Source organism: Salvelinus sp. IW2-2015, unplaced genomic scaffold (genome assembly GCF_002910315.2).
Source record: "Salvelinus sp. IW2-2015 unplaced genomic scaffold, ASM291031v2 Un_scaffold9574, whole genome shotgun sequence".
NCBI lineage: Eukaryota > Metazoa > Chordata > Actinopteri > Salmoniformes > Salmonidae > Salvelinus > Salvelinus sp. IW2-2015.
In genome coordinates this window covers 1-7,270 of record NW_019950832.1, presented here as the reverse complement: position 1 = coordinate 7,270, position 7,270 = coordinate 1, and the positions used below count along the sequence as shown (strand labels likewise).

Sequence of the window (7,270 nt, the reverse complement as noted above, 5' to 3'; positions counted from 1 at the left end):
CCGATCATCAACTTACAATACAACAAAAAAGATTGCATTGGTTTTGTAGATTATTTCAACAGTGTGTGTTAGTGTTCTGTCGGTGTTGCACACGTTTGGCTCTGTGTTAGGAGAGGTCAAATAGGAGGGAAGGATTCTGATAGATATTACTGCTCTGGCTTACCTCGTAACCCCTCCCCATTATTTGAGTAAGGGGTCCCCTGAAGGGGTACGAGGGGTGAGAGGGGCCTTGGGGGCGGGGTGGAGGTTCAAGGTCATAATAGGCCTAACTGATGTCATTAGCAGGTCATCAGTATGGTCAGGAAATGCTGTGTGGATAAACAGAGGTAACCCTGGGATGACAGAGGTCACAGCACATTCATTGTATTAATAACTCATTGATGGAAGGTAATTGTACCACCCTGCAGACAGACCACACTACTGGTTGAGGACAAGATGTCTGTTGAAAGATTTATCCACACATATCTTAATGTTAATACTTATGAGAATAGAAGGATATAAAAGACTTTGGAATGTCCTGCAGTTCATTTGGAATTAAGTGTTAGAAGTAGTTTGATTGTGGTTGAGTATGGTCAATTTATGCTGGTGTGTGTGGTTGAGTGTATGCTGTTTGTACGCGACATGGTCGCCGTTTACGAGTTCCGTCCCAACTTTTTTCATGTTTACCTTTCCTTTTTCTGAACAGAAAGTTCATACTATTATCATCTATGACCGCCAAGCAGTTCATACTGTTATCATCTATGACCGCCAAGCAGTTCATAGTATTATCATTCTATGATCGCCAATTACTTTTGGACATTAGATCGTCAGTTACTAACCTCGATTTCGACCTGATGCCTAGTCACTTTACCCCTGCCTACATGTACCTCCCTCAACTACCTCGTACCCCAGCACATTGCTACGGTGCTGCTACTTCCTGTATATAGCTTCATTCTGGTGTGCTTTATTGCTGTTGGGTTTTTGTTTTCAAATTTGACCTCGACATCGTTGGAAAGGGCTTGTTAGTAAGCATTTCACTGTAACATGTACACTGTTGTATTCAGCCCAGTTACAATAACATTTGATGTGTGTGTGTGTGTGGGTGTGGTGTGTGTGCGTATGTTTGTGTGCGTTGTTGTGTGTGTTTTGTGCGTGCGTGTGTGTGTGTGTTTGTGTTTTTATGCTTGGGTGTTGGCGTGGTTGTGTGGCCGTACCTGTTTTCCTCAGTGGGAAGTCGTCCTGTTCGTCCTGAGGGGAGGGGAGTGTTGGCCGTACCTGTTTTCCTCAGTGGGAAGTCGTCCTGTCCGTCCTGAGTGGAGGGGAGTGTGGGGCCGTACCTGTTTTCCTCAGTGGGAAGCGTCCTGTCCGTCCTGAGCGGAGGGGAGTGTGTGGCCGTACCTGTTTTCTCAGTGGGAAGTCGTCCTGTCCGTCCTGAGGGGAGGGGAGTGTGTGGCCGTACCTGTTTCTCATGGGAAGTCGTCCTGTCCGTCTGAGGGGAGGGGGTGTGTGGCCGTACCTGTTTTCCTCAGTGGAAGTCATCCTGTCCGTCCTGAGGAGGGGATGGTGTGGCCGTACTGTTTTCCTCAGTGGGAATCGTCTGTCCGTCCTGAGGAGGGGAGTGTGTGGCCGTACCTGTTTTCCTCAGTGGGAAGTCGTCCTGTCCGTCCTGAGGGGAGGGAGTGTGTAGTGGCAGACAGGAGACATGCCTCCCAGAGGAGAAGAACTCTGGTCCAGAGACGTGTGGTGGGAGGACCTGGACACAGAACACACAGCGACAACCCCTCACAAATCTTGGTTTATTTCTTCTTGCCAAGTGCAAACAGTGATATATATATATAAATATATATACATCATTTTGAATGATAAATAGTAACTGGAAAAGTTCATTTTCCTGAAGAAAAATGGTGTGCTTGCTTTATTTTTCCAGTAGTGGAAGAAGTTACTGGACAGAATCACTACAGTGAGTAGTGGAAGAAGTTACTAGACAGAATCACAACAGTGAGTCGTGGAATAAGTTACCAGACAGAATCACAACAGTGAGTAGTGGAATAAGTTACCAGACAGAATCACAACAGTGAGTAGTGGAATAAGTTACCAAACAGAATCACAACAGTGGGTAGTGGAAGAAGTTACTAGACAGATACAACAGTGGGTAGTGAAGAAAGTTACTAGACAGAATCACACAGTGGGTACTTACGTGTACCAGAGCTTGGGGTGGTGGATGAGTGTTGTATATATTGTGTGTTATTTTCCTCACAAAGACATAGGCTACAATACTGTTCCCCAAGAACTAACTCCAGTCTTTGGTTATTGTGTTATTAATGGTAATACACAGACAGAAACCTAGGCCTCACTGTTAGGGCTTCTCAGTTGAACAGTTCATGGAAAACTTAAAGCACCTTTAATTTCTTTAGAGTTATGAGCACCACTAACTCTTTTGAAAACACACAACTTGTCAGCAAAAGGCAGCTCAGGTTTGCTGGTTTAAAGCTGAGGATCTCTCTAGGGAACACTATATAAATAAGAATTATACCCCCCTCTTGGTTTCGCTGCGCCACAAGCTAAAACTGTTCATGATTTTGCTGTGAGGTCACGGAAATGACATTACTTTCTTTCCCTTTTGTGTCTCGTCAAATTACAGCGGTAAACAATAATACCTGTTTAATGACTTTACGGCATGAGCTGGCATATTGTGTATAAACACAATTTAGAGATCAGGCTAGGGGAATTATATTGTCAGTTTTTTTGGTACTTTGTAATATACATTTAAGCTAATTTGTAGTCATTGTGGAGACTTTGTGGTTAAAATAACAACTGGGGAAGCACATGAAAGACAATTGTGTTTATTGTGTGTCTCTTTGAAAAAACAATACCGCACCAGGAAATACCTCCTCTCTCTCTGTCTGGTAACATACCTGTAAACCTAGGAGGTTAGGAGTGGCCTGCAAGTCCAAATAACCAGTTGCCAAAGTAAAATAATGTGCTTCGTCCAAATAAGAGGGTTCCCAGAAATGATTTTGAATTTATCTTGCGAGGCAGACAGAGTCTTACCATCAATGATTTAGCCTATGTTTACCTTTGATGCAAGCTGCAAAGAAACAGCAAATTTATGAACACTAACAAAACTCTGCTTGCCTTATTTTTGCAGGACTAAATTATAATAATCCTTATGATCTTCCTTTTGGATTATCTTCAAATAATCTCTGTTTCCCTGAGTAATTCTTATGCATTGATAAAAMACCCTTATATAAACATTTCCTGCCCTTTGGATTCTAGAATCTATATGTGGTCATTTCCTGTGCGAGCCCCACCCCCCCATTTCCTGTCCTCTGAGAGATTGGCACGCAAGGGACACACACAAAGGTAGTGTTGTTCCTGGACACGTTGTCCGTCATCGATAGCTGACACTCTGACAGGCAGGTGTCACTGAGTTAAGAGGACTGTTGCCGGGCAGAATMAAGTAAGACACCACTGTTTGTTTAAGCAAAAACTGCCTTCTGAAAACAAAGTGGAGAAGACTTTACAGGTTTGGGTTGCGTCGCAAATGGCACCCTATTCCCTATATAGTGTACTACTTTTGACCAGGCCCCAGAGGGTTCTGATCAAAAGTAGTGCACTATATATGCACTTTAATAGGGAATAGGGTGCCATTTGGGACCCAATCTTGGGTTGACTACCTGTTTTTTAGCTTGGCTGTCATAGGGTCTAACACCTTTTTTTTCGGAGGGGGGGGGGGTTGCAGTTGTTGTGGTGAAACTGTAAACTTTTAGCACTTTTATGTTTGCTTTGAAGCTAGCCACTTAGCCAATTATCCTATTGCCATACCTGCCCCCCTGCTCCTGATGTCTCTGCTGGATAAGTCAAGAGCTACTGTACACAACATAAGATTAAATAAACAATAGTCACTTTTTTAGTTCCGCCGTTTTTTGTTTTCAACACCACATGCCTTATGCATGCCCTTGAGAGCCACAGAACCTTTGTCTTGGTTTGGACGATACCGTTCAGAAGCCTATTTGAAAAGGATAAAACACGCTTGATTTGACAGGCTATGCAATATGAATTGTGTTGTTGATGCATTTATATTGCAGTGGGAGATGGGAGCCCAGGTGCTCTTGTGTTGTTCCATCTACCGCTACTACTTTGATCCTGAACTTTCAGAAACTGTTGGTGACTTTACTAGCGTGCAGAAAATAGATTTTATTAGACAGAAGAAGTGGACTGGCTGCTAGACATGGTGGTTGTTTCAGTCATAACTGGGTGACAGAAAGTCAGTTCAACGTCATATTCCACGTTGGGTTCAACGTAATTTCATTGAATATGATTCAGCCAGTGGTGGCGTCAGTGGGTCCTCATCTCTTCTTCATGGTGTTCCATCAACAGACTTATTAAGGCCAGTGTGTGTCCAGTGGGTCCTCATCACTTCTTCATGGTGTTCCATCAACAGACTTATTAAGGCAGTGTGTGTCCATGGGGTCCTCATCCTTCTTCATGGTGTTCCATCAACAGACTTATTAGGCCAGTGTTGTCCATGGTCCTCATCTCTTCTTCATGGTGTTCCATCAACAGACTTATTAAGGGCCAGTGGGTGTCCAGGGGTCCTCATCTCTTCTTACATGGTGTTCCATCAACAGGGAGGAGCCACTTTACTGACCCAAATGATAAGGTGCAGAACTGTTGTGCTCAGATGGAGATCTCATCACATGTACTTCATTGTGTCCCATACAACAGATCTAATTATTAAGGCCCAGATGTGTGTGCGCCAGATGGATCCTCATCGACTTCTTCAGGTACGGTAGTTCCACGTCAACAGACTTATTAAGGCCAGTGGTGTGGTCCAGGCTCTCTATGCGGTCTGCCTTCATCACTTCTTCAATGGGTGTATCAATTCAACAGACCGTATAAGTATATGTTTAAGCTAAGCACGGATAAGCATTCATAAAGACTATCACCAACAAGTCTAATACATTCATTTGGCTTCTCTATCGCAAACAGTCCTAGTTGTGCTACAAATTCCTAGGCCATCTGATTGCCTGCTTTGGTACAAACAAGACCGCCCGCTTGAAGTATCTATAACCCCCCCCCAAAAAGCCATTTTATTCCACAAATATGCAACATAACATATTGACTGTATCTCCACGTATATAAAACTTTGTTCTCATCTGACCCAGGGTACATCCTCTTTGTGCCATTCCAAGAATAGAAACGGGCTCAGAGTCACTGTGATTGCTATCCGCGCTTGTAAAACACCTATTGAGTTGATACTTAGAGGTCGCAAACACCTCGATCTACCACTCTAATGATCCAACATTACAAGAGGTAAACAGTCGATGACTACGGGCAAGTCGCCTAAGTGAACGACCGACTTATCAACGATTGTATTTGACCGATTGTTGAGTGCGGAACTGAGGTGGCAAGACTTGTATCCGTAGAGCCATGATCATTTCAGTGTACAAATATCGGTGCATTTTGAGATTGTCTCGGCTGTTGCAGCCAAAGACTTTCATCTTAGAAACAATGTACACTTGTCTGTTCTCTATGTATCGAGTCTAGATGACTAATTTTACTTTATAGGTTTGACACTTTTATCTGTCTGGCCGCTGTCAGGCCGACATTATGTCCTTGGCTATATTACTATCCCTAAGTAGTGAGCTGTAGTGTCTTGAGTGGTTTAGTTTTTGTATTGTCTTGGGTGGTTGGAAGTGTCTAGGGGGATTTGTTAGAGTGTATGGGTGTTGTTTGAGTGGATGTGTCTAGAATAGTCTATGGTTTAGTGTATGTGTCTAGTATAGTCTATGGTTGAGTGTAGGTGTTTAGAAAAGTCTATGGCTGCCTGATTTGGTTCTCAATCAGAGACAGTTCTGGTCATATTGTCTCTGATTGGGAGCCATATTTAAGGAGACCATAGGCTTTAGGTATTTGTGGAAATTGTCTATGTAGAACGTTTGTAGCCTGTATGATATGTGCACAACGTTTGTAGCGTTCACGGTCGTTTTGTTGTTTGTTAGTTTTTATAGTGTTTTGTGTCGTGTTCACTTCGTTGGTGTTAATAAAAGGAAGATGGCTTATTCTTCAAATGCTGCGTTTTGGTCCGTCTCTCAACCACACGATCGTGACAGAATTTCCCAAACAAAGGACCAAGAGGCGTGGTGAAACGGCAACAGGACCCACCTTACACAGGATTTCTGGAGAGTGAGGACGAATTGGATGGAAATGGGACTTGGGCTCAACCTGAGAGAATATCGCCGCCGCCAAAGCTGAGCTGGAGGGCAGCGAAAAGCAGAGAGGCGGCGATATGAGAGGAGCAGCACGGAGCAAGGCTGTGAAGCCCGGTAGTACTACCAAAAATTTCTTGGGGGGGGCTAGGAGGTAGTGGGCCAAGGGCAGGTAGGGAGACCTGCCGCCCACTTCCCAGGGCTAACCGTGGAGAGCGGGAGTACGGGCAGACACCGTGTTACGCAGTGAGAGCGCACAGTGTCTCCTGTACGTGTGCATAGCCCAGTGCGGGTTCTCCAACCTCCCCGCACTGGTAGGGCTAGATTGAGCATTGAGCCAAGTGCCATGAAGCCGGCTCTACCTATCTGGCCACCAGTACATCTCCTGGGCCGGCTTACATGGGCACCAGCCTTTACGCATGGTTCCCCGGTTCGCCTACATAGCCGTGTCGGGTTATTCCACCTTCCCGCACTGGTCGGGCGACGGGGAGCATTCAACCAGGTAAGGTTGGGCAGGCTCAATGCTCAAGGGAGCCATTACGCCTGCACGGTCCGGTATTTCCGGCGCCACCTCCCCGCCCGAAGTCCTGTTCCACCAGTGCCAAACACCACGCACCAGGCTTCCAGTGTGTCTCCAGAGCCCTGTTCCTCCTCCACGCAACTCGTCCAAATGGTGGCGTGGTCTCCAGCCCATTACCACAAGTGCCTACACCACGCACCAAGCCTCCTGTGTGTCCCCAGAGTCCGTGCGTCCTGTTGCTGCTCCCCGCACTAGCCCTAGAGATGCGTGTCCCCAGCCCTAGTACCACCAGTGTACCGAGCACCACGGACCCAGCCTACAGTGCGCCTCAAGCCGAGCTAGAGCCATCCGTCTCTCCAGCGCCATCTGAGCCATCCGTCTCTCAGCGCCATCTGAGCCATCCGTCTCTCCAGCGCCATCTGAGCATCCGTCTCTCCAGCGCCATCTGAGCCATCCGTCTCTTCCAGCCCATCTGAGCCATCCGTCTCCCCAGCGCCAATCTTGAGCGCCCGTCTGTCCCGAGCCGTCAGAGCCGTTCGTCATGTCAGGAGCCGTAGAG

The 7,270-nt window shown here is 46.0% G+C and overlaps 1 long non-coding RNA gene across 1 annotated transcript; it reads right to left on the bottom strand.

Moving 5' to 3' along the window:
• Positions 1-1,092: 1,092 nt before the first annotated feature.
• Positions 1,093-2,210, bottom strand: LOC139027312 (uncharacterized). The gene is made up of 3 exons (XR_011479399.1): positions 2,177-2,210; positions 1,612-1,732; positions 1,093-1,438 (listed from the first exon to the last, which is right to left on the bottom strand). It is a non-coding gene; the product is annotated as an uncharacterized lncRNA (long non-coding RNA).
• Positions 2,211-7,270: the final 5,060 nt, after the last annotated feature.